The sequence below is a fragment of the Stenella coeruleoalba genome (genome assembly GCF_951394435.1).
Source record: "Stenella coeruleoalba genome assembly, chromosome: 16".
NCBI classification, from domain to species: domain Eukaryota; kingdom Metazoa; phylum Chordata; class Mammalia; order Artiodactyla; family Delphinidae; genus Stenella; species Stenella coeruleoalba.
In genome coordinates this window covers 75,542,197-75,567,479 of record NC_137162.1, presented here as the reverse complement: position 1 = coordinate 75,567,479, position 25,283 = coordinate 75,542,197, and the positions used below count along the sequence as shown (strand labels likewise).

Sequence of the window (25,283 nt, the reverse complement as noted above, 5' to 3'; positions counted from 1 at the left end):
TCAGTTTTGGTAGCTTGTGTCTCTCTAGGAATTTACGCATTACATCTAGGTTATCTACTGTTCCTTTACAATCTGTTTTATTTATCTAAGGTCAGTAGTAATATCCCTCTTTCATTTCTAATCATAATAATTAGAATCTCCTTATTTTTTCCTTTTCTAGTCAGTATAGTTAAAGTTTGTCCACTGTTGATCCTTTCAAAGGGTCAACTTTCCTTTTTAAATTATTTTTCTCAATTTTTTATTCTTATTTTCTATTTCATTTATTTCTGCTCTATTGTTTTATTTCCTTCTTTCTGCTTGTTTTAGGTTTTATTTGCTCTTCTTTTTCATGGTTTTGAAGGTGGAAGCTTAGCTTATTTTCTTAAGGAACTTTTACATTTTTAATATAGGCATTTATAGCTATTAATTTCCTTCTAAATACTGCTTTTACTCCATCATAAGGTTTGGAGTGTAGTTTTAGAACAATTTTTGCAACTGTTTTCATTTTCATTAATCTGAAGATATTTTCAATTTTCTCTTGTGATTTTTAAAAATTCATTGGTTATTTAGGAGCATATGTTTAATTTCCACTAAATATGGTAGGTTCCCAATATTTTTTCTACTACTAATTTCTAACTTCATTCCACTGTGATCAGAGTATATACTTTACATGATTTTTATACTCAAATTATTGAGACATAATATCCTTTCAAAAGGTTCTGCCCCTTCCCCTCTCTCCTCTCCTTCTGGGACTCCCACTGTGTAATTCATGTTCTTGATGAGGCTTACACATACCTGAGATTGTCAAATTTCCTTCATGATACTTTTGTTTCTGTTCTTCAGACAGGATAATCTCAGTTGGGCTACATTCAAATTCATCAATTCTTTCTTTCACCAGTTCAAATCTGCTCTTGAGTCCCTCTAGTAAATATTTTACTTGAGCTATCATACTTTTCAAATTCAGAATGTGTACACTTTATATGTGTGTGTGTATGTGGGTGTGTGTGTGTGTGTGTGTGTCTATAGGTAATTTTTCTCTCTTTAATGATATTCTCTATTTGATATTCCAATGTCCAGGCATTCTTAAGAGCCATGTCTATTTATTGATTTTTTTCCCCATGTATGGGCCACATTTGTTGTTTATTTGCATGTCTCTATTTTTGTTGTTGTTGATAACCTGAAATTTAAAATAATACAGTGTGGCAACTCTAGAAACCAGATCCTCCCCCTTTCCAGAGTCTGCTTGTTTTATCATTAGGAACTTTTGAAGTAATTCTATAAAGTCAGTATTTTTTCTTGCATATGATCACTGAAATCTCTACTATGTTAGCTTTATTTTGGCTTAACTAATGATTGAACTGATATTTCCTTAAATGCTAGGAAGCAATAAATCCCTCAGTCTTTGCTGAGGGGCTTTGTGTTTATATCCAGGCATGTTTTCAGCACTCATTAAGGCAGGTAACACTTGTGCATTTGCCTTCACGTTTATGTAGAGCTTCAAAGTTAGCTAGATATGAGAGCTTAGGGCTCTCTCAGGTCTTTTTTGGGCAAGTACACCTGTGTATGGCCTTCTAGGTTCCCAGAATATGGCATAACTTTCCGAAAACTTTATGGACATCTCATTCCTCAGCTTTTCCTTTTAATCTTTCTCGTCTGTTGTCTGCATCAGCTATTATACTCCATTATGTCAAGCAGTGTGAAGTTAAGACACTTGCCTGTAATTGCTTTTGAAAAACACCCCCAGGTGAAGAATTTTTGCTCTGAGTGAGCTCCAAACTAGGTCAAATACAGACAATCTTGTAAGTGCGGTCTTCCAGGGAACTACCAAGAGGTTAAATAATAGGAATTCTTTGGGAATGAGGCTTTGGAAGTGATCCAGTCCTCTTCTGCTCCCTCCAATGGCTACCAGGCTGCATCAGGACTGTGGATTGTTATTTTTCAAGGCTGCCACAGAGCTGGAGAGCACGGGATGTCATGGGGCAAGTTAAAATGCCACAAAAGTTGCTGTGCTTACTGAGATTCAACTGCTTTTCTTGAATAAATTTTGCCTGGGTTATTGCAAATCTTTGATTGATTTTCAGAGTTCTGAAAATAACAATTCTGCAATTTAAAAAATAATTTCTGTTATGGAGGAGCTCATTTTCAGAGGTCCTTATTTTGCCATTTTTGGTGATGTCACTGTCATTGGGTTTTGGTGATAGAACTTGAGACCTTTAGAGAATTATTTATGCTGAAATGGCATAGCCTATAAAGATGTACCCTAGTGCTTCCCTGGTGGCGCAGTGGTTGAGAGTCCGCCTGTCGATGCAGGGGATGCGGGTTCGTGCCCTAGTCCGGGAGGATTCCACATGCTGCGGAGCGTCTGGGCCCGTGAGCCATGGCCGCTGAGCCTGCGCGTCCGGAGCCTGTGCTCCGCAGTGGGATGCATACATTAGTTTGCATTTTTGTTATTATATCTGCTTTAATCAAAGACATAATTATATCTCCTCCCCTGATTGGGTAATGTGGAGCGATTAATTTCATATAAGACATGATTAACATATACCACATTGCCTGGAGGTTTGAGAAATACAAACTTTGTGCTCACCAGGGCTAGGAGATTCAGCTTTTTCCCCAATTGGTCTAGGGTGCAGATAGTAATGAAAAATGCTTCAATTTGAAAAATATCTGGAGATATTTTCTGTGTTCAAAGGTCAATTCATTAGAGAAAAATAACCAGCTATTAGCTTTATCTTTGATGCTAAAAAATTAGCACATTGTTCCTTAAATATATTAACCTACAGAAGAATACTGCCCAACAAATTATGAGGAAAATGATCAATGTGGTACAGTTATGATTACTTTGCCATAAATGGACCATATATAATGGATTCCTCCAGAGCCAAAATTAACTGGGATGATAGCCTTAAGTTTTTACTACATTCTAGACACTCTGGCCTGTGGATCACTAACCATACTTGCTCAGCTTATGAGGCCTGGATGATAATGATACCCTTGCAAAGTACAGGGCCATGTTTAGTGCCCCTTTAAGGGCCAGCATGTGGGAAAAAACAGCTATGTCATTCCCCAAAGTTTCCACAAAGGGGCATCTATTCAAACCATGCTCAGGCAACATGCTGATGGCATTTATTTGATGCTTTTCTCTATTTGCTTTTGTGGCTTTGCTACTGGTATTACCTCTAACCGTAATTAGCAGGAACCATTTTCCTTAGTCACACAAAAGGTTTATATCGACTTATGCCTTTCTTGCCTAGGGTTTTCTTGAGCTGCCTGTACTATGAATTGCTATTGCTCTACCTGTCAGTGTAGAGTCCTATGACAGGCCAAACATAAAGTTTGCAATTATGTATCATGGCTTGACTAGTACCTCTGCTAGTGAGTGGCTTACAACTGGATAAACACCCTGGCACCCTCTCCCGTTTTTCTGTTTTCTTCATTTGCTACCTACTGAAGTTCCATATATCCTGGAAACAAACCAGCAAGCCTGTGGCACAAGCAGCCTAGAAGATCCATAAACCTTGCTTTCTGAATTCCTGTCACCTCTCCTGAATCCTCCTTCCCTGAGAGATAAGGCATCCTTAGCTGGATGGAATCTACCCGGCATTCTTAGTCCCTCTGACACTGCTTCAGGCTCCTATGAGAGCCTCCGTTGGCAAGACCAGGGATGTCCCTTGGTATCTGCCCAGGGTATTCAATGAGTTCTTCCTACATTGGTTTGTCATATCTGCTCCTCCAACTTTCAGAGTGGAAGGGAGTTTACAAACACATTTGCTATGACATATTTAACATCTCAGTCCTGATAAAAAGCTCCTTGGTAGGACTAGGACTTTGGTTTGAATCAGGGGGTTAAATTTTCTAGTGAGCCTATTTCACACTCTACCACCATGGGGGTCCAGTGTACACAGCTCCAGAATCCTTTACCAGTATGTAATGATATTCTGCTTTTAATTGTTTCACTGTCATCAGTAGTGAGGCAAAGGTAATAAACCTATTAACAAGGGCTGAACCATAACCATGCAGAGCTCTAACAGCTAACATCTTCCTAGAGGCAGAAACCTGGCTGGAATCCTAGCTTTCAGGTGGCATAACTCCCTGAGATCAGCAGATAGCTCAAAGTCATTATCTAAGGCCCAGCTCCTTATCTTTTGGCTTTTATGGTGTGGATGACTCAGACAACAATTCAGCACCTCAGGGGGAACTGGCTTGACCCAGGGGGTACTATGTCATCTGAACAGAGGGCATATATGGCCTCATACATGCCAGCAACTGGGATGACAGTACTTGCATTAGTCTGATAGGGCATAGCTAAGTACCACAGAGTGGGTGGCTTAAACAACAAACATTAATTTCTCACAATTCTGGAGGCTAAAAGTTCAACATCAAGGAGTTGACAGGATTGGTTTCTTCTGAGGACTCTCTCCTTGGCTTGTAGATGGCTATCTTTTCCCTGTGTGTTCACATTGTCTTTCTTCTATATGTATCTATGCCCAAATGTCCTCTTCTTCTAAGGACACCAGTCGAATTGGATTAGGGCCCATCCTAATGACCTTATTTTAACTTAATCACTTCTTTAAAGGCCCTGTCTCCAAATACAGACACATTTTTCGGTTAGAACTTCACCATATATGTGTTAGAGATACACTCCAGCTGTTAACACTATTACTCCTGAAAAATTATATTAACCTAGATCTACTATTTTCCCTGAAGAAATTCTCACCTGACCACTATCAGGAAATGTGAATATCCATTTTTACTCCCAATAATGCCACCTGTAGGAAGTTATTTGTGCATAGATTCGACGCTCTGATATTAACCTATTTTCCAAGTTTGTGTCACACGCACATAAAAGGATGTTTGAAATTGGCTTCTCCAAAAGAGTACACCATATCTAAATTGGTTAAGTTGCCAATCAGCTAACCCATTGAAAATGTGTTGGTGCATGTCAGCCTGGGTGTAGCTTGTGACCTCCCAATAGTACTGTGAACCAAAGGGAACCCCCTCCGCTGTCCTCATTTAGGAATCTATAAGACCTCAGGTGACCTTGTCTGTATTAAAAGTTTTCCTTTAGAATGACCATCTATTACTTGTGTAATAATAAATGTCATTCATTATGTTTTTACTCTCTGGGCAATAATTAATGATATGCAAATATCCATAGGAATATAAGAAGGCCAAGTAAGCAAACTCATGGCCAAACAATGTACCAGGGAAGACTTCAATACATGAGGCAGCTCCATGAGTGGTGCTAGTCTTTGTAAGGTTGTTCTTTACAATGGGAACTAACACACAGGTGGCTGGCCTGCTCTCCACAGGCTGCAGAAGGCAGCTAGGCTCTCCTGGTGGAGTGAACCCATGGAGGTAAACAATAAGCAAATTTTGTCTGGAAAAATCTTAACTAAGTGATCAAACTTTATGCATAGTGTATCAAGGAGAGCTTCAACTTTCCACTCCATTTTTTCTCACCTCTCCTTCTGTACCATCTTAGCCTTCTCTGCTGGGTGAGGAGACAAGGTGCTGGTGGCCCCTGCTGTGTTCTCCCCATTCCCCTGGACCCCTTTCTAGCAATGACCTGTATTACCAGGAATGAGCTCTCTCGGGTTTTTTTTTTTTTTTTTTTTTAACTAATAACTGTGTTGGTTCATAGAGGATGTTCCTCTCTTTTTTTTTTTTTTTTTCTTGAGGTACGCAGGCCTCTCACCGTTGTGGCCTCTCCCGTTGTGGAGCACAGGCTCCGGACGCGCAGGCTCAGCGGCCATGGCTCACGGGCTCAGTTGCTCCACGACATGTGGGATCCTCCTGGACCGGGACATGAACCCGTGTCCCCTGCATCGGCAGGCGGACTCTCAACCACTGCGCCACCAGGGAAGCCCGAATGTTCCTCTCTTCAACAAGACTTTTTAACCAAGGAAGAAAGTTATCAACCAGTATGGTGCTCCTTGACCTCTCCCAACTTTCCTCTAAATATAAAAATTAGCATGAGGCAGGTCTTTCCCTTAGATCACAACCCATGAACTGTCCAGTTAGGTCCAGCTGTGTCCAATTATAGACATCATCTAGTCTTCTTACATAAATGAGCCAACATTTCTGATTTTAGTATAATCATCTTGCTTTTATATACAATTTTTAGAAATCTAATAACTTGGCAGCTTGCTTCTCAGTATTCTGATAGTGATATATATATATAGATAGATATATAGATAGATATAGATACATATATATATCAAACCACTTCTTTTAAAACTATTCACTCTTGTTTTATTGGCTCATATGAGTGAATAATAAACGTTAGGAATTTATGATCTGTTTCACTCTATGTGAATGCATTATATATTTTAGGATAATAATTAATGGCAGTGATATCTTGCAAAAAGTGCCCCATTTAGGGCAAAGAAATATAATGCACCAGGAAGACAGAAAGAAAAGAACAAGTATTTAAGAGTCTCTGAAAGCAGATCTTAATAGATCTAATAATATATAATGTGCTATTTGAATTTCAAGCTCTAAACTTTTAGTGCTGAACATCTGGAGCACTTTCATAAAAGACCAGCTTTCTTTTAGCTGCCTACCATCCTGAGAATAATGTAAGTGAACTAATGACTCCCACAGATCAAATGGTTATGCATATGGTCTGACAAGATTGTTATACAAATACACCTTGACATGAACGAGCCTGTTGCCCACTCAGTGTAAATGAACATCTGCTGATTTTGTAGTATGTTAATTAAACACATTTAGAAAGACTGGTTCACTCAGAACATTGGCAAAAAAATGGTAGAGTGCTTAAACCCAGGCAACTGGTACTAATTTGTTTAACAATGGAAATTAATCACTGTACTATTTTCTACTTCCGCACTTTCTTAAAATTTCCTAATGGCTTACCAAAAGACTTCTACTGAGTACTACAAGTTTAGATAATTTTTAAGGGCATGGAAAAGATAGACCATGTCTCTTCCAGAAGTTTTAGTATGTTGTTTAGACAAGAACTAGGCATACAGAGGAACTGGACATATTTACACAGGAAAAAGATAGAGACATATGCTTTTGTTTAAAGGGAAGCCCTACTGATAACTGTGATGGGGTTAGAAAATGTAAAACTGTGTTTTCAGGATTTGATAGAATATATTCCATTCTTCCAATCCAAGAACATGATATAGTACAGCCACTATGGAGAACAGTATGGAGGTTCCTTACAAACTAAAAATACAGCTACCATATGGTCTAGCAATCCCACTCCTGGGCATACAACCAGAGAAAACCATGGGTCAAAAGGGTACATGCACTCCAATGTTCATTGCAGTGCTGTTCACGATAGCCAAGGCATGGAATCAACCTAAATGTTCATTGACAGATAAATGGATAAAGAAGATGTAGTACATACATACAATGGAATATTACTCAGCCATCAAAAAGAATAAAATACTGTAATGCCATTTGTAGCAACATGGATGGACCTGGAGATAATCATACTAAGTGAAGTCAGACAGAGAAAGACATATATCATATGATATCACTTATATGCAAAATCTAAACTAATTAATATAAATGAACTTATTTATAAAACAGAAACAGACTCACAGACTTACAAAACAAATTTATGGTTACCAAAGGGGAAAGGTGGGAGAGAGGGATAAATTGGGAATTTGGGATTGACATATACACACTACTATATTTAAAACAGATAAAGAACAATGACCTACGGTATAGCACAGGGAACTCTACTCAATATTCTGTAATAACCTAAATGGGAAAATAATTTGAAAAATAATAGATATATGTATATGTATAACTGAATCACTTTGCTATACACCTGAAACACAACATTGTAAATCAACTATACTCCAACATAAAATAAAAATTAAAAAAAAAAACAAAAAGAAAGAAAGTATTGCAAAGGATGAAAAGAAGTCTTTCTCTGCAGAGGTGGTGGTAATTGTTGAGCACAAGTATAGTAATTAGGAAACAAATAAGTTTATAAAAAATTAATAAAAGTCTACAGAATATCAATTTACACTCCCACCAACAGTGCAAGAGGGTTCCCTTTTCTATAAACCCTCTCCAGCATTTATTGTTTGTAGATTTTTTGTTGATGGCCATTCTGACTGGTGTGAGGTGATACCTCATTGTAGTTTTGATTTGCATTTCTCTAATGATTAGTGATGTTGAGCACAGTATGGAGGCTCCTTAAAAAACTACAAATAGAACTACCATATGACCCAGCAATCCCACTACTGGGCATATACCCTGAGAAAACCATAATTCAAAAAGAGTCATAGGGCTTCCCTGGTGGCGCAGTGGTTGAAAGTCCGCCTGCCTATGCAGGGGACATGGGTTCGTGCCCCGGTCTGGGAAGATCCCCCATGCCGCGGAGCCGCTGGGCCTGTGAGCCATGGCCGCTGAGCCTGCGCGTCCAGAGCCTGTGCTCCGCAACGCGAGAGGCCACAATAGTGAGAGGACCACGTACCACAAAAAAAAAAAAAAAAAAGAGTCATGTACCACAATGTTCATTGCAGCTCTATTTACAATAGCCAGGACATGGAAGCAACCTAAGTGTCCATCAAAAGATGAATGGATAAAGAAGATGTGGCACATATATACAATGGAATACTACCCAGCCATAAACAAATGAAATTGAGTTATTTGTAGTGAGGTGGATGGACCTAGAGTCTGTCATACAGAGTTAAGTCAGAAAGAGAAAAACAAATACCGTAGGCTAACACATATATATGGAATCTACAAAAAGAAAAATGGTTCTGAAGAACCTAGGGGCAGGACAGGAATAAAGACGCAGACGTAGAGAATGGACTTGAGGACCCGGGGTGGGGAAGGGTAAGCTGGGACAAAGTGAGAGAGTGGCATGGACATATATACACTATCAAATGTAAAATAGCTAGCTAGTGGGAAGCAGCCACATAGCACAGGGAGATCAGCTCAGAGCTTTGTGACCACCTAGAGGGGTGGGATAGGGAGTGTGGGAGGGAGACGCAAGAGGGAGGAGATATGGGGATATATGTGTATGTATAGCTGATTCACTTTGCTATAAAGGAGAAACTAACACACCGTTGTAAAGCAATTATACTCCAATAAAGATGTTAAAAAAAAAAGTCTACAGAATAGGACAACCAGGGATAAGATTTAGAAGTCTTAATGTGATAGAAAGAGCAAGAAGCTATAATTTTAAAAATTATGGTTAAGATATGGTGAGTTACTGATCCAACATTTCCTTACCTAATCTAAAAAGTCACCTTTAATATAAAGAACGAGGTGTTAGGAAATCTTTATGATGTTTTACAAAAGATAATAACTTTCTGGCAAGCATCCACTCACTATTGATTACCTACTATGTATAAAATACCATGTTATTAACATATAAAAAAGGCATGGGTCCTGATTTAAACTTAAAATCTCCAACAGTATTAAGACAAGCATGTAATATATATAATAAAAGTAGACTGCTTTAATGCTCATAAAAGTAATAAATACCCTGGGAGTTAAATTATGGAGAGAGTAATTCCAAAAGGGGGCAAGATAGCTCTCTATGGCACTAAGACACTGAACAGAAGAAATTGTACTATCAGCTTAATGTTACTCAAAATATGATATAAAAGGGACTTAGAATCCTGGATCCAGCATCCACTTGTTGTGTTACTTCAAGTAAGTTATTTAATATCATTAAATATAATTTTTCCCTCTGTAAAATAAGGATATTAATACTAACTTTCTTCCTCTAAGAGTAAAGTGAAATAATTAATAAAAATTATACACTTAGTGAATGGCACTTGTGAACGCCCATTAATGGTTGATTTTTCAGATGTTTTTACTTTATACATTAAGCAAACAAGGAATAATATTGCTTTTTTCTGCTTCCCTTGAAATTATTTTCATAGAAATTCTCAAGTGAAAATTAACGGTTCGAATGAAGATTATTTTTACAGAGATATTTTAATCCTAAACCTAAATGATACTGAACAAGTTTCCTTCAGAATTAACAATATCTTAGCTTTATGATACTCATCATACCAGTACATCAGGTATTTATTGCTTAGAAGTGGAACTGAGTTATTTGTTGAGGGATTTAATTTGCAAAAGTAAAATATAAGATAGAATAGAGGAAAATCCACTTAAAATACAGGAGACCAAGGACCAAATACTCATGATTGTAGGTTTTCCAGCACTCAAATTATTTCCATTAGATAAGACAGTCTTTGCATTCCTATGTGTGCCAAATAGGGCTCCCAAATTAAAACTCAATGTGTTTTTGCATGTTTGGAGTTTACTTGGTAAAGGGAAGTAATGTGAAAGTAAAAATAAAAAATTAAAATATTTTGGTATTATTTTCATTAGGTGTTTCCTTAAGAGTTTACATATAACTATCTTTTGTCATGAGAAATACATGACAAATACAAATCCTTTTTGTTTTACTTTGTCCTCTTCACAACGTAAAACAAAACAGATATAACTTGCAGTTATAATAGGTGAGCTTTACAATCATGCAATATAATAAATGTGAAAGGAGAAAACAAAAAAAGGACAAGCATTAATGTGGAGAATTTAGGAAAAAATTAAAATCTTGCTTTCTGTGTTTTAATACATATGCATTTGAAATGAGCTTTTTCCCTCTAGGAACTTCTGACTTTAAACATTAGTTTTTAATTTTTGAGAATGCAAAGTATGAATCATTGACAAGAAATGTAATAGGTGATCCTTAACTATTTATCAACAGAGCAGAATACCAATGACTTCTTTCCTCCCCCTCTCCCAAAAAAGACAGATTTGTCATTCTTCTTTCCAACACCTCTGTTCTCCACAGTTGTGAAAAATTTTACCTCTGGTGGCTGAGTGGCATTTCCTACAGACCAAAAGAAATATGTCTGGCAGTGGCCAGGCTAACTATTTCCAAACATAAGGCTAAGATGAATGTTACCACCCAAACAACTTCTGCCAAATCTGGTTCCATTGCCCCCCTCCATGGTCTAAATACCCAATGGGCAAAATCATGCTACAGAAAAATCCTCAAGAGAAAGGAAAGTGCCAAAGAAATGAATCATGGGAAGAGGCAAGAGGTTCTGTTTCACTGAAAGTCATCTGCTTAGAAAGAAGGCTATTTTAGGCTCTAGCCCTGTTTCCCCATCAATTGACTATGAATGTTTTTCTCCAAGCCCTGGCAGAATTGCTCTCCTTATCTAATCAGTGTTCACAGTACCAGTTCCATAAAAAAAAAAATGGAATTGGTTTTAGTGACCACATTCAAGTAAGTCTGCCAATTTTCTCTTGCATTGCTGAAGCTTGCAGTAGTTATGCACATATATCTTTCACCATGAATGAGGCAGTCTTTGTTCCTTTCATGTTTTTCATGTTGGCTATGCTATTGTGACCATAGTCACATGAATTGGCCCAAGCCTTTATCTTCAGAGACTTTGACAAAGTTAATCTCTTATACAAACTGGACATGAGCCAGTATTCATAAGTCTCTACAACAGAACAGCATGTTGTGACAAAGCACAAGCAATATTTTCAGCCAGTTGATTGCAAAGCATATGGATATTTTCCCCTTCTTGGGAGAATTTTATGAGGATGGCAAAGTGTTCATTTGGAACATTTTATGTTTGGGCCATAATGCTCCTTTCAATACCTTGGAGGTTTAAGTTGTGACCATTGATATTACCTATGTATTATGAAATTCAGTAAAATTGAGAAAACATTTTTAATCACTGTATTTCAGGTACTAAGTACTAGAGATATAAAGAGAAATAGAATGTAAGGCAAATGAATGTTTCTAAGATTTCCTAATAAGTTTGGCAATAGGAACAGTTTTAAGTTTAGAGGTTTTTAAGATTCACCTCTAATTTTTTTGCAGTTGTATTTATTATATGTGGTCAAATTATACTCAATTTCTTATTTTTTCCAGATGGGGCTTAATGCCAGTTTTTCTACACAGAAAAATATATTGTCCTGTTTTTCTGTATTTCCCAAACACTATTATATTTCATGCTAAGATGCTCAAAACTGCAGAAATTCAGTAGTTCAAGATTTACCAAGTAGAGCAACTAATGCCTTTTGTTCTTAACTTGGTGGTTCATTCAACTTATTTCAATATACCTATTAAATATTTAAAACTACCAGTAGTCCATAACTTTTAGAAGTGTCTCTAGAAACAATATTTTCACTTGACTGCTATGGGGTGAAACACTGATGATATATGTCTTTCCTATATTTTGTGTAAGTCATCAGAGAAAACAATAAAATGATGGAGTAAAAGTGGTGAGCATTAAAACTTTTTTTAAAGTCCTATTAAAATGGAATGAGCAGAATGACCAAGTTTGAAGCATTGAAAAGTTGGCACTGCATATATTTTTATATAGTTCATAGTTTTTGCAAATCCCTTAGCTGATTCAACTAAGAGATAATCTTTAATATTTGAATGGACTCATGAGACATTTCACTGGGTAGTGGAAAGAATTCTGGATTTGCAGTTATGTGTGGGTCTATTTTATCTTCAGTTTTGATCTGATCTACATATTTGCTGGGGGGAATCTTTCCTTATGACATTCACAAGTTTCACACGTGGCAAAGGAATTATGAAAATATTAGCAGGAGATTTCAAATATTGGCAAACATTCTATCTTAGGTATGTAGATTGAGATGCTTTAATTATAAATTTTTCAGTTTTCATGAAAATCAGTTTATTATTTTTTTTAATATGGCCACAGTTTGCACCAATAGCATTAGCCTCCTTTTTTTTTTTTTTTTTCCTTGCCTTGTTGGATATAAGGGAGCAGGGTAAGATATCTGGATAGAACAGTAAAAGATCATCCATACATTCACATTACAGAACTCAGAGCCTGTGTTTCAGGAATGGTGAGCATAATCAAAGTTTATCAAAATTACGTCTGCTTTCCAGGGATGGAAGCTTTGTAATGGGGAATAAACACTACTATTACAAGATCTGAATTTGAGACTATTTTTCTTGCCATTTACAATGTGTTTGAATCTCATCTCTAAAGAGAATAAAATAGTATCTTTCTCAAAGGTCTATTGAAAGAAATCAGTGATGTGATATATTTGAAAGTATTTTTAGATATTAAGAAGCATTAACTTACCTATGCCTTTTAGCAGGTGAATGTTTGGTTCTGGTTTTGAGAATACGTTTTATTATTCTGTGTTCACTCAAGGAAAACATAGATGAATAATATCATGAGGTGTGGTTTCTGGATTGTGTGTAACTTCTATTTTCATGATATGCAGTAGTCTTTTGACTAGCAGAAAACAGAGTTCCTAGACTCTAATTGTAGGCACTAAAAGTACAAAGTCTAACAAAATCACTGTGTATTTGAGTAATTTTCCTATCTTAAAACACCATTTCTGATGTACATGTGTTGACTTCAGTATTGTGTTTAATTTAGGAATTATGAAATTTGTCAAAAATAACTTGGATAAGGCAGCTTGACATGTGAAGCTATTCCTATTGATACTTTGATTATGACTCTTTGACACTAGTAGCACAACATCTATATGGGACGTTTATCTCGTACCTGAATTCATCTGTTTCCTCTGTGCTCATGTCATTGGTGACCGGCTCACTATAGTATTGTTAAAAGCTGAGAAATTATATACTACATTATACTATATTATATGTTTTTGTTTTGTTTTGTTTTGTTTTTTCTGTATGCGGGCCTCTCACTGTTGTAGCCTCTCCCGTTGCGGAGCACAGGCTCCAGACACGCAGGCTCAGCGGCCATGGCTCACGGGCCCAGCCACTCCGCAGTGTGTGGGATCCTCCCGGACCGGGGCACGAACCCATGTCCCCTGCATCGGCAGGCAGACTCTCAACCACTGCACCACCAGGGAAGCCCCTATATTATATGTTTTAAATTGAAGTATAATTGACATACAATATTAGTTTCAAGTGTATGACACAATGATTCAATATTTATATATATTGCAAAACAATCACCACAATAAATCTAGTTAACATCACCATACATAGTTACAACAAATATGTGCACGTGTGTGATAAGGACTTTTAAGATTTACTCTCTTAGCAACGTTCAAATATGTAATACAGTATTATTAGCTGTAGTCACCATGCTGTACCTTATAGCCCATGACTTATCTATGACTGAAAGTTTGTACCTTTTGACCCCCCTTTACTCATTTTTCCCACCTCCACCCCCCACCTGTGGCAACCAGAAATCAGTTCTTTGTGTCTATGAGCTTGGTTTGTGCTTGGTTTTGTTCTTAAATTCCACATATAAGAGAGAAAAAAAAAAAATATATATATATATGTCACATCACATTTTCTTTATCCATTCATCCATCCATGGACACTTAGGTTGTTTTCATATCTTGGCTATTGTAAACAATGCTGCAATGAACTTGGGGGGTGCATACATCTAAGTTTATATTTTAAATATAAGTTTTTCTGATCAAATTATAGGATTTAAAAGTGACTGCAAATTCAACATTAATTGTGAATGAAAGATTTCAGTGTTAAGATATAGGCTTGCAAAAGGAAGGGTGAAGTCGATTTAGAGACATACCAATAATAGGTATGGTAGTGGAGATGCCCAAGCAGATGATTGGTTTGGATGTGTAGGAAGTCTAAGGTTTCCAGTACAAAGTTTGTTGTAGCCAGGCTCATCTGTCACCGGGTACCCCTTGTTGTAAACCAGGAAATTGAGGGACCATTCAAACGTGCTAGACCAAGTCTGTAAAGAATCAGACTTCTACTTCCTGTCATTTTTACCTTCCCATGTCCCTTGCTACTCCTAAAAAATCGAAATGCTGGCAAATGATCGGAAATATAGGAAAGATTATACTGAGAACCCAATATGTACAAAGCCATGGTTCCAGGAGGTATATCCCAGCCTTGTTCATGATTGGCACATTTATAACCAGATGCTTCTAACAGACTGGCTTGTAAAGTTAAGGAGAATGGACAGCTTCCCTGAGTCATTTTGCAGTCATGCCATGGAAAGATACCCCCTGAGCCAGCTGGAGATGACACTGGTTAAATTCAATCTTTTTGGTACTTTTTTTTTTTTTAACTTTGGCTAAAAAGAAAAGAAAAGCAGAGACTCTCTCTGAGGGATAAGAAAATGGGAATAGAAAGGTTATTTATTTTTTCCTGTCTCTTTGTAAGTAATTCCATAGACTACTCCGGTCCCACTGGGAGGGAAATTTTGGAGTAGACAAACATCAAGAAATATTTAATATTGGAGTGGAATCTTATTAATTTACTATTCAATAAAACATAGTTAAAATGTGAAGTGAAACTGAAATCCTATATTGAACTATTTGAATTAAATCACCTTGCAGCCCCAATATACTTGCAAGGCATGATCAGAATGATATGGTTTAAATAAGGTGATTCTCACAAAAATCTTTTTCAGTTGTTGTCTTAGTCCCTTCGGGCTGCTATATCAAAATTCCATAGATTGAGCGGCTTACAAACAATAGAAATTTATTTCTCATGGTCTGGAGGCTGGGGAGTCCAAGATCGTGCCCTGGCAGATTCACTGTTTAGTGAAGGCTTCTTTGTTCCTAGATGGACATTTTCTCACCATGTCTCACATAGTGGAAAGGGCAAAGGAGCTCTCTCCTGGGCTTCTTTTATAAGGGACCTAATCCCATTCACGAGGGCTCTACCCTCATGACCTAATCACCTCCCAAAGTCACCACCTCTTAATACCATCACTATGGGGATTAGCATTTCAACATGTGAATTTTGGAGTGACATAAACATTCAGACCATATTATTTGTATTAATATAATTGGTTTCAGGAAAAAGGTTCACTGCTTTTCCCAGGTTAGGAAACCCACTGATAAGCTGATCATCACCTGCTATAGTCAACATATATTATTTGTGTTAGTTATAGCATTAATAAGCTGAAGCTTCCAAAGTATAAATCATTAGTCATGACTTATACCTGAGCTTAAGACACATTTATCCAATTGCCTTTGCAACCTTTCCACTTAACATGAGTTTCAAATTTATTACGTCCAAAGAGAATTTTTGCTTTGTATCTCTCCATCTTCCTACCTCATAGGAGTCATTCTTTTTTTCCTCTCTTTTCCTCAATACTCAACATCCAAATCAACAAGCCATGTATGCTATACATTTAAAACATATTCCTGGGACTTCCCTGGTGGTCCAGTGGCTAAGACTTCATGCTCCCAATGCAGGGGGCCCAGGTTCGATCCCTGGTCAGGGAACTAGATCTCACATGTCACAACTAAGAAGCCCGCATGCCGAAACTAAGAAGTCCACATGCCGCAACTAAGAGTCTGCATGCCGCAACTAAGACCTGGCACAGCCAAAATAAATAAATTAAATATAAATAAAACATATTCCCAATTCAATCCTTTGCCACCTCTCAACGGCTGTCACATTATTCCAATCCATTCTGATCTGACGACGGCAATGCCACTGACACAAGCAGTCCTCTGCCTCCACTATTGGTCCAGCACAGTCCATTCCTCACAAGACCATCAGAGTAACCATTTAAAATAATATGCTCATTCATGCCATTCACATGCTTAAAACTCTCCAATAGCGTCTCATCACACTTAGGAAAAAATAGTACAACCTTCTCTGCAGAACCTCTAAGGCCTACATGACTGGCTTAAATTTCCAAGCACACTTCCCACCACTTTTCTTCCTGGACATGTGTTCCAGCTCACTGGCTTCTTGCTCTTCCTTGAGCAAAGCTACATGGTTCACTCTTTCTCACCATTTAGTTCTCTGTTCAAATTTCAAAGTCTCCTTCGATAGGCTTCCCTGATTCAGCTAACTACATAGGTCTTCTTCTCTGGTGTTCTGAGGTTTCAATGCAATGTGTGAGGCGAGAACTCTCTTTCCTTATTTGTGTATGCTGTGCTTTCTGTATCCGTGAATTTGTTTCTTTTACTAAATCTCCAGGCATGGTCGTAGTCAGCTCAGGCTGCTGTAACAACATACCATAAACTGAGTGGCTTAAACAACAGGTGTTTATTTCTCAGTTCTAGAGACTGGGAAGTCTGAGATCAGGGTGCTAGCATGGTCTAGTTTTTGATGAGAGCACTTTTCCTGGCCTCCAGAAGGCTGCCTTCTTGCTATGTCCTCACTTGGCAGAGATGAGAGAGACAGAGAAAGAGCACATGCACTGGCACACAAGTAAGCTCTGGTCTTTCCTCTCTTCCCCTTCTTATAAGGACACTAATCCCATCATAGGGTCGCACCTTCATGACCTCATCTGAATCTAATTACCTCCCAAAGGCCTCACCTCCCAATACCATTGCACTGGGGATTAAGATTTCAATATAAGAATCTGTGCATGGGGGTGGGTACAAACATTCAGCCTATAATAGGCACTAATCTTTCCCTCCTACATTATCTCTATTCTCTTCTTCACTCTTGTGCTCTATTAAGTAAATAATTTTAATAAGGATCCCAAATTCCAATACAAAACAATTAATATGGCAATGTAAAGCAAAAAAAATTTTTTAACTGAATTTTTACTCCAAAACTTAATTAATAATGAAATGTTCATATTGGGCATTACAAAGATGAGTTCTTCATAACAAATGCAGTTAGAAACTAAGTATGAGAGAAACCTATATATCAAATTAAAAATAGAATTTTCTGAAGTCTAACAGACACATGAGAAAAAAAACCTACCTAAAACATAAGTATAGAGCTCAATAAGATATAAACTGTATAAACTCGTAGATCAAGAACTAGAACACTGCCAGAATTACAGAAGTTCAAAACAAATAAATGTTATTACAAATATTGATATATGCTCTGAAGAAAGCAAATGAAGTATTGCATTTTCAAATAAGAGGAGCATCTATGTTAGTGGGTAGATACAGGTACATATCTCCATGCTGATGGGAGTGATGGACAAGGCAGGATGAGTAGCAGACAACACATGGTTTGCGAAGAAAGTGATGGGTAAAGTGCTGAATAGATTTTCCAGAGTCGGACATTGATAGACGAAGAATACTTTCTTCATTGAATTAGGAAAAAAGAGGGAGAACATGGGCACAAGAAAGGACAGGTTTCTAGGTTTGTGGTGAAACTTTTATCTGATGACTATTCTATGATGCTGATTTATTTTTTGAATATGGATGTATAGGAAGAGTCTAAATATTTTAAAGAAATAGGAGAAAATAAAGAAATGATGGTGCTATAATGGCCTCAGTAATGAGAAAGTCAGCCTATAAAGGATGACTGGAGAGTAATGATTGCCTGATTGAATTTAAGCACCACAGATTAAAAATACAATCACCTGATCTGGTTGAATTCCCCCCTCCCCCCCAGAGTTGTGGATTTTTAAGGTAAACTTAAAGACAGCTGGTAGGATTTATTTAGGTTTAGCATTTTGAGTAAGTATAATGGAAAAAAATAATGATAAGGAAGTTAAAGATTTTGCAAAGGACCATCAATAAATTGCAAAGGCAACCCATGGAACAGGAGAAAATATTTGCAAATCAAATATATCTGATAAGGGGTAAATACCCAAAATATATAAAGAACGCATACAACTCACAGCTAAAAAAAAAAAAAAAAAGAACCCATTTGAAAAATGGGGAGAGGAGCTGAATTGTCATTTTTCCAAAGAAGAGGTACAAATGGCCAATAGGTACATTATAAGGTGCTCAACATCACTAATCACCAGGGAATACAAATCAAAGCCACCGTGATGGGAATTCCACTCAATATTCTGTAATAACCTAAATGGGAAAAGAATTTGAAAAAGAATAGAGACGTGTATATGTATAACTGAATCACTTTGCTGTACACCTGAAACTAACACAATATTGTTAATCAACTATGCTCCAATATAAAATAAAAATTAAAAAACAAACCACTCTCTTCAAACCTGATGCAAGCAAACACAAAATCAAAAAAACAAACAAAAAAACCCTACAATGAGCTATGCCTGTTAGAATGGCTATTATAAAAATGACAGAAGATAACGAGGGTTGACAAAGCAGTGGAGAAAAGAGAACTTTTTTGCACCATTGGTGGGAACGTAGATTTGTGCAGCCACTACAGAAAATAGTATGGGGATTCCTTAAAAATTAAAAATAGAACTGCCATAGGATCCAGCAATCCCACTTCTGGGTATACAGTTGTCCCCTTATCTGTGGGAGACATATGCCAAGACCCCCAGGGGATGCCTGAAAACATGGATAGTTCCAAACCCTATATATACAATATTTTTCCTATGCAAACATACCTATAAGAAAATTTAATTTATAAATTAGGCATTGTAAGGGATTCACAATAATAAGTAATAACAAAATAGAACAATTATAACAATATACTGTAATAAGAGCTACGTGAATATGGTCTCTCTCTCACAATATCTTATTGTACAAATTTAATGGCTTTTCTGAGTTAACTAAGTGCTTAACACACACTGTGGCTGTAACTTCTGCAGTTCAAAATGCAATAGGAAAACTAGCATGAATGTTTTCTCCTTCATAATTTCACCAAGAGAAGATTCGTTCTTACCTCAGCATGTCTTTCCTTTCCATACTAAGTCGAGGACTTTTGTTACGGACCCTCCTGAGGCAGTTCCCAACAACCGTCCTTCTGCCCAGTGTCCTTGGAGCCAATAGAAGGAGACTGAGCTCAGTTCAGAAACTACGGAAAACTTTTTTCTCTGACGGAAAAACGGAGAGGTGCCAGCCCTCGCTCCGAGCACACTCTTTTCAGGCTAGGACAGTTCGCGGGCGGGGCTCCTTTATAGCTTTCTCCACAGCGGGGAGGGGGCGGGGGTTCTCGCAGGGCACGTGCAGGAGAGCGGCTCACGCGGAAGATCCACGTGCAGATCGCAGCGTCTCCGCCCACCTCGCTGCCGCCATCTTGGATTGAGGTGTCGTGCGCAGAGCTTCGCCGTGCAGCCTGCCAGCTGAGGCGTCCGGTGCCTCCGTTTTGCCGTAGGAACCCTGGCCTGAAGTGCCGGGCGCGAGGCCTCTGAAAGCAGCACAATGGAAAGAAAGGTCAGACTTTATTACCCAGATTCTATTTTTATTCCCCAGGAATGAATGGTCTTTGCTGGTAATATTTTCACCTGTTCACTTAAAGGAAGCACTTTATGGCTTCTCTTTGGCGTATACGAATCGCCTGTAGCACTGCTCTTGTGCTTTGGGGACATTTAGTAAAATAAGCGTTACTTGAACACAAGCACTGTGAGACCTCGACAGACCATCTAATAACCCCATGGCTGGTAAGTGACTAACGGGCGGGATGTGCAGACAAAGGAAATGAGTCATGCAGGAGGGGTGGAGCGGAGTGGCGCGAGTTTTCGTGACGCTGCTCAGAACAGCATGCCATGTAAAACTTATGAATCGTTTATTTATGGAATTTTCCATGTTATATTTTCTGACCACGGTTTTCTGAGGGTAACTGGAACTGAAGAAAGCGAAACCCTGGATAAGGGGGGACTCTTGCATGTTCAGAAGCAATGAAAACAGGATCTTAGGATACCTGCACTCCCATAGTCATCACAGCATTATTTACCATAGCCAGGATATGGAAACAAAGTGTCCGTGAATGGATGCATGGATAAAGATGTAGTTTATATACACAATAGAATATTTTTCAGCCACGAGAAAGGACATTCTGACATTTGCAGCAGCACAGATGGACTTTGAGGGCATATGCTAAGTGAGATAAATCAGACAGAAAGATAGATATCATACAAATAAGTATGATTTCATTTATATGTGGATTCTAAAAAAAACAAACAAACTCCTAGAAACAGAGATAAGAATTGTGGTTATCAGGGGCTGGGCAGTGGGGGAAAAGGGGAGATATTGGTCAAAGAGTACAGACTTCACTTAGAAGATGAATTAGTTCTGGTGATCTAATGTACAGTTTAGTGATTATAGTTAATACTGTACTGCATACTTGAAAGTTGCTAAGAAAGTAAATCTTAAATGTTCTCACCACAAAAAAGAAATGGTAATTATGTGATGTGATAGCAGGTGTTAGCTAATGCTATGGTGATAATAATTTTGCAATATTAGTATATCAAATCAAAGTGTTCTACACCTTAAACTTACACAATGTTATATATCAATTATATCTAAATAAATCTGGGGAAAAAATGATTTTGCAAAGGAGAAATTGTAATATCGCTCTTGGATATTTTACATGGATATGTTTACTTTTGTTTCCCTTTTATTTTCCACTGGGTATATTTATTCATGCTGACATCATTCTCATAAATAGTTATGGAGTTCCTTTTATATACCAGTTCTCATTCTATAGGCTAACAATTCAATATTGAACAAAATGGAAAAAAAAATCCCTGCTCCCAAGGAACTTCCGTTCTACTATGCACACAGTGTTAGATTTTGTCAGTTTGTATATTCTTGCTACCTTGTTGTGGTCATCCCTGGCCATTTTGTTTACTTAGTTTCATGCGTACAAAATGGCACAGACCAAGTGGTCATTGTCTGCTAAGCTTTTGGTTTCCATGTTTTACGTTAGTCTTAGAGGAGAGTCACATATACAAAATCCTGAAAAGCTGGTATCTGAGACCTACCTATTTATGTGTTGTGAATGGTATACCTAGTCTCATTCTTTCTCTTAACATGTATTCTCCTCACTCTTTTAAGTATTCCTTGATATTACTACCTGCCTGGTGAATGCCTTCTGTTGTTGAAACTTAAGTCTAAAATTAAGACTTTGCTGTGAAATTTTTATTTTCATACACATCTCTTCCTTTTTCTTTCCCTTCTCTCCTATTTCCTTTGTTGCCTTGCTCCCTCTCTTCTTTCTTCCCTTCCTTTGTTGAAAACTGGATAGGACTGAGTCCAAGTTATTTACATAATCCTTGATGTTTTGTAACGTCTCACAGACTAAATTTATATAGGAGCCTATTATGCTATACATGTTGGGTTTTGCTTGTTGGTTTGGTGTTTGGTCTTTTCCACTATCCAGTAAGCTCTTTATAGACAGATCATATTGGAGACATCTTTTTATCTTTAATACCTTGTATTTTGCTTAAAACTTAGTAAGCACTCAATCAGTTTGTTGAATTAATATGTTAGGTGTATTGTGGAAGATACTGAATGTCAGCCCAAGGTGAATGGATTTTGTCCTTTCTTGTTTTAGGTCATGATGATTCTGGATTACAGAATTCAGGGAAGTTATGAGAGAAGAAGTGCTGTCTGAGTAGGGTCTTGCCAGGTAGACGTAGATGCTTGCCAAAGAGACAAGAAACAGAGAATGGCATTCCTGGCATAGGGAGAAGCCTGTGCCAAGGTGCAGAGTTAAAAATCAGTACAGTGTGTCAGGGAATTCTAAGTATTTTGTGTTGCTGGAACATAAATCATGAGTGAGGTGGACTGTGTGGGAGATGAGTTGGAGAGGTAGGTGGAAGCAACAGCATTTTAGGCAGAAAGCCTTGTAATTGGAAGCCTTAAAAGCCTGCAGCATCCCTGCAGCCGGCTCATCTTTATAGAGATTTCTGCATGAATACGCAGTGACCTGCCAAGAGAAGCATGGAGTCCAACCAGAGGGCAAAATGAAGCAAAGTCAGCCAGACCCTGGTGCAGTCTGAGAGCTGACGTCTAGCTAGTCACCAATAGAAGACAATGAATTCCCAGTTAAGAGAGTTTGGCAGTAAGCAGGAGAACAACTAGGTGTCATGTACAGATATTTTGTCATTAGTTATACATGTTTCTATCTAGTTTATTCAGGAAGTGGATACATATTTCAAACATTGATGCATTTTAGTTTCTCACAGATCCTTGTTTGTCACATGCCAGAAGTACATGATAACAATGAATGTTGTGAAATTGTTTTTAAAAAGTACTTGAAATTGGGTAAATCTAACCAGCTTTCCATCACAGTATACATCTGGTTGAGTCTACCAGCTATCATTGAGTTCACTTGGACATATTTTTAACTGAGCTGCTACATTAAGTTAGGTACTAGCTACACAGCATAACAAGGACACAGTTTTTGATCTTGAAGAGCTTACTGAGCTAACAGATGCTGAATATCCAAGTGGTTTCTAACAGGGACTGCCTCTAATTTGGGTACCACCTGGGAAGAAAATGCAAAATGGTTTAAGCAGAGATTGCATTTAAAAACAAAGACGTGCTTTTAAAAATGGGGTACGTCATGAGTCTTTTTTTTTTTTGCTGTACGCCTCTCACTGTTGTGGCCTCTCCCGCTGCGGAGCACAGGCTCCGGACGCGCAGGCTCAGCGGCCATGGCTCACGGGCCCAGCCGCTCCACGGCATGTGGGATCTTCCCGGACCAGGGCACGAACCCGTGTCCCCTGCATCGGCAGGAGGACTCTCAACCACTGCGCCACCAGGGAAGCCCCGTCATGAGTCTTTAAACTATAAAGATGTATTATCGATGCAAGCAAATAAACAGAAAATAGAGGAAAATAATATGACACACCCATGTAGTTCACATTGAAAATTTTAACATGTAAATATTTTTCAAAAGCATCTCAGAAAACTTTACTGTTTTTTAAAGGACTATTCTTTTTTCTTTTGCCCTACCCAGGTACGTGGGGGCGTTTCTTGCCTTTTGGGAGGTCTGAGGTCTTCTGCCAGCGTTCAGTAGGTGTTCTGTAAGAGTTGTTGCACCTGTAGATATGTTTCTGGTGTATCTGTGGGGAGGAAGGTGATCTCCGCCTCTTACTCTTCCGCCATCTTCCCGGAAGCCCCCCTAAATTTCTAATTAGCTTCCCTGGTAGACAACATTTCATGTGTGTTGTCACAACTTGTTGCTGGAGGCATCAAGCGTGTCTGTGTGACTCCACTGGGAGAGGACTGCTGGAAAATTGCCCTTGGTTTCCTCTGGAGTTTGCCCCATGTGTCCTTTACTTTAGCTGACTTTCCTTTGTATTCTTCACTGTAACAAACCACAGCTGTGAGTACAACTGTCTGCTGAGTAATAGGAGCCCTCCTTGTGAATCATTGGTCTGAGGGACCCCCGATATAACACCAAAACCTAGCTGTTGTTGTTTTCAGAAATGAAAGGGTTTTTTTTTTTTTTTTTCACATTTGACAATCAGGAAATGTAATGCACTATGTTAAAAGTAAGAAGAAAATTCTGTGATCATTGGATAGATTTAGAAAAGGTATTTGAACATTTCAGTATCAAGTCTTGATTTAAAAAAAATTATTAGCAAGTAGAAAGAATTTCCTTCTGCTAGAAGGTATCAACATGAAATCTGTAATAAACCTCATACTTAATGTTGAAATATTGAAACTTACTTCCCTAAAAGATAATGAGACCCACTAAAAGACTTGTCCCACTACTGTCAAGTCATTGTTCATTTTCAGGAGAATAACGCAAGGAAAAATGTATACAAATTGGCAGCAAATACATTTGTTATTCATAAATGACATGATTGTACACAAAGAAAATTTTAAAAATAATCGACAGATAATGTAGTAGAATATGTAGGTGAATTTAACAAGGTCACTAGATATGAGATCATAATATGAAAATCAATGTATTTCTAGATCCAATAACGAACACCCAGAAAATAAAGTTTTAAAAATATGATACCATTTCAAACTAAACATTTTTTAAAACTAAAGTAAATCTAACAAAAGATGTTCAAAAGCCTTGTATACATTTATATTGCTGAATAACATATTACCACAAATGTGTCAACTTGAAGCAATACAAATTTATTAGCTTACAGTTCTATTGATAGCTGGATACACATGGCTGGTTTCTTTGCTAATAGTCCCAACAAAGCCAAAATTAAGGTGTCAGCCAGGTGGGATTTTTATGTGGAATCTCTAGGAGAAAATTCATCTCCAAGATCATTTTTGTTGGCAGAATTCATTTCATTGTGATTGCAGGACTGAGATTCCCATTTCATTGCTGGCTGACAGCCAGGACCCATTCTCAGCTTCTAGAGACCACACACACGTAGCTTGCTGCATGGCCCCATTCAAACCTGAAGCCAGCTTTGCATCTATGACTTTCTCTTTCTCTGACTTCTAGATCCAGATTTAAACACTGATGTGATTAGGTCAGTCTCATCTGGATGATCTATTTTAAGGTCAAGTGATTTGGGGCTTTAATTGCATTTACGAAATCTCTTTTGCCATACAATGTCATATAACCACAGAAAAGATTTTTCATATATACAGATTCTGCCCACATTCATGGGGAGGAGATTATTATACAAGGGTAAACGTTTATAAAAAGTAAAAAAAAAAACAAAAAAGGCCTGCATGGGAAAAACTATAAAACATTACTTTGAGAAATTTAGAAAAAAATCAGACATAAAATATATTCGCAAATAGAAATAATGTATATT

General features: G+C 37.7%; 1 protein-coding gene and 1 long non-coding RNA gene across 13 annotated transcripts in view; one reads left to right on the top strand and one right to left on the bottom strand.

The window, feature by feature from the left end:
* The window catches only part of ZP4 (zona pellucida glycoprotein 4), a 702,723-nt gene extending 683,053 nt beyond the window's left edge, over positions 1 to 19,670 (bottom strand). For all 11 annotated transcript variants that reach the window (XM_079900738.1, XM_079900744.1, XM_079900732.1 and 8 more), the window contains exon 1: positions 19,481 to 19,670. The gene's annotated coding sequence lies outside the window, so the exon portion shown is untranslated. The remainder of the gene's footprint in view (positions 1 to 19,480) is intronic.
* Positions 19,671 to 19,870: 200 nt separating this feature from the next.
* Positions 19,871 to 25,283, top strand: part of LOC307175208 — a 367,514-nt gene continuing 362,101 nt past the window's right edge. Inside the window, exon 1 of one of the 2 annotated variants that reach the window (XR_013824265.1) lies at positions 19,871 to 19,971. This is a non-coding gene — a long non-coding RNA (uncharacterized lncRNA). The other variant, XR_013824266.1, reaches the window with a different exon arrangement.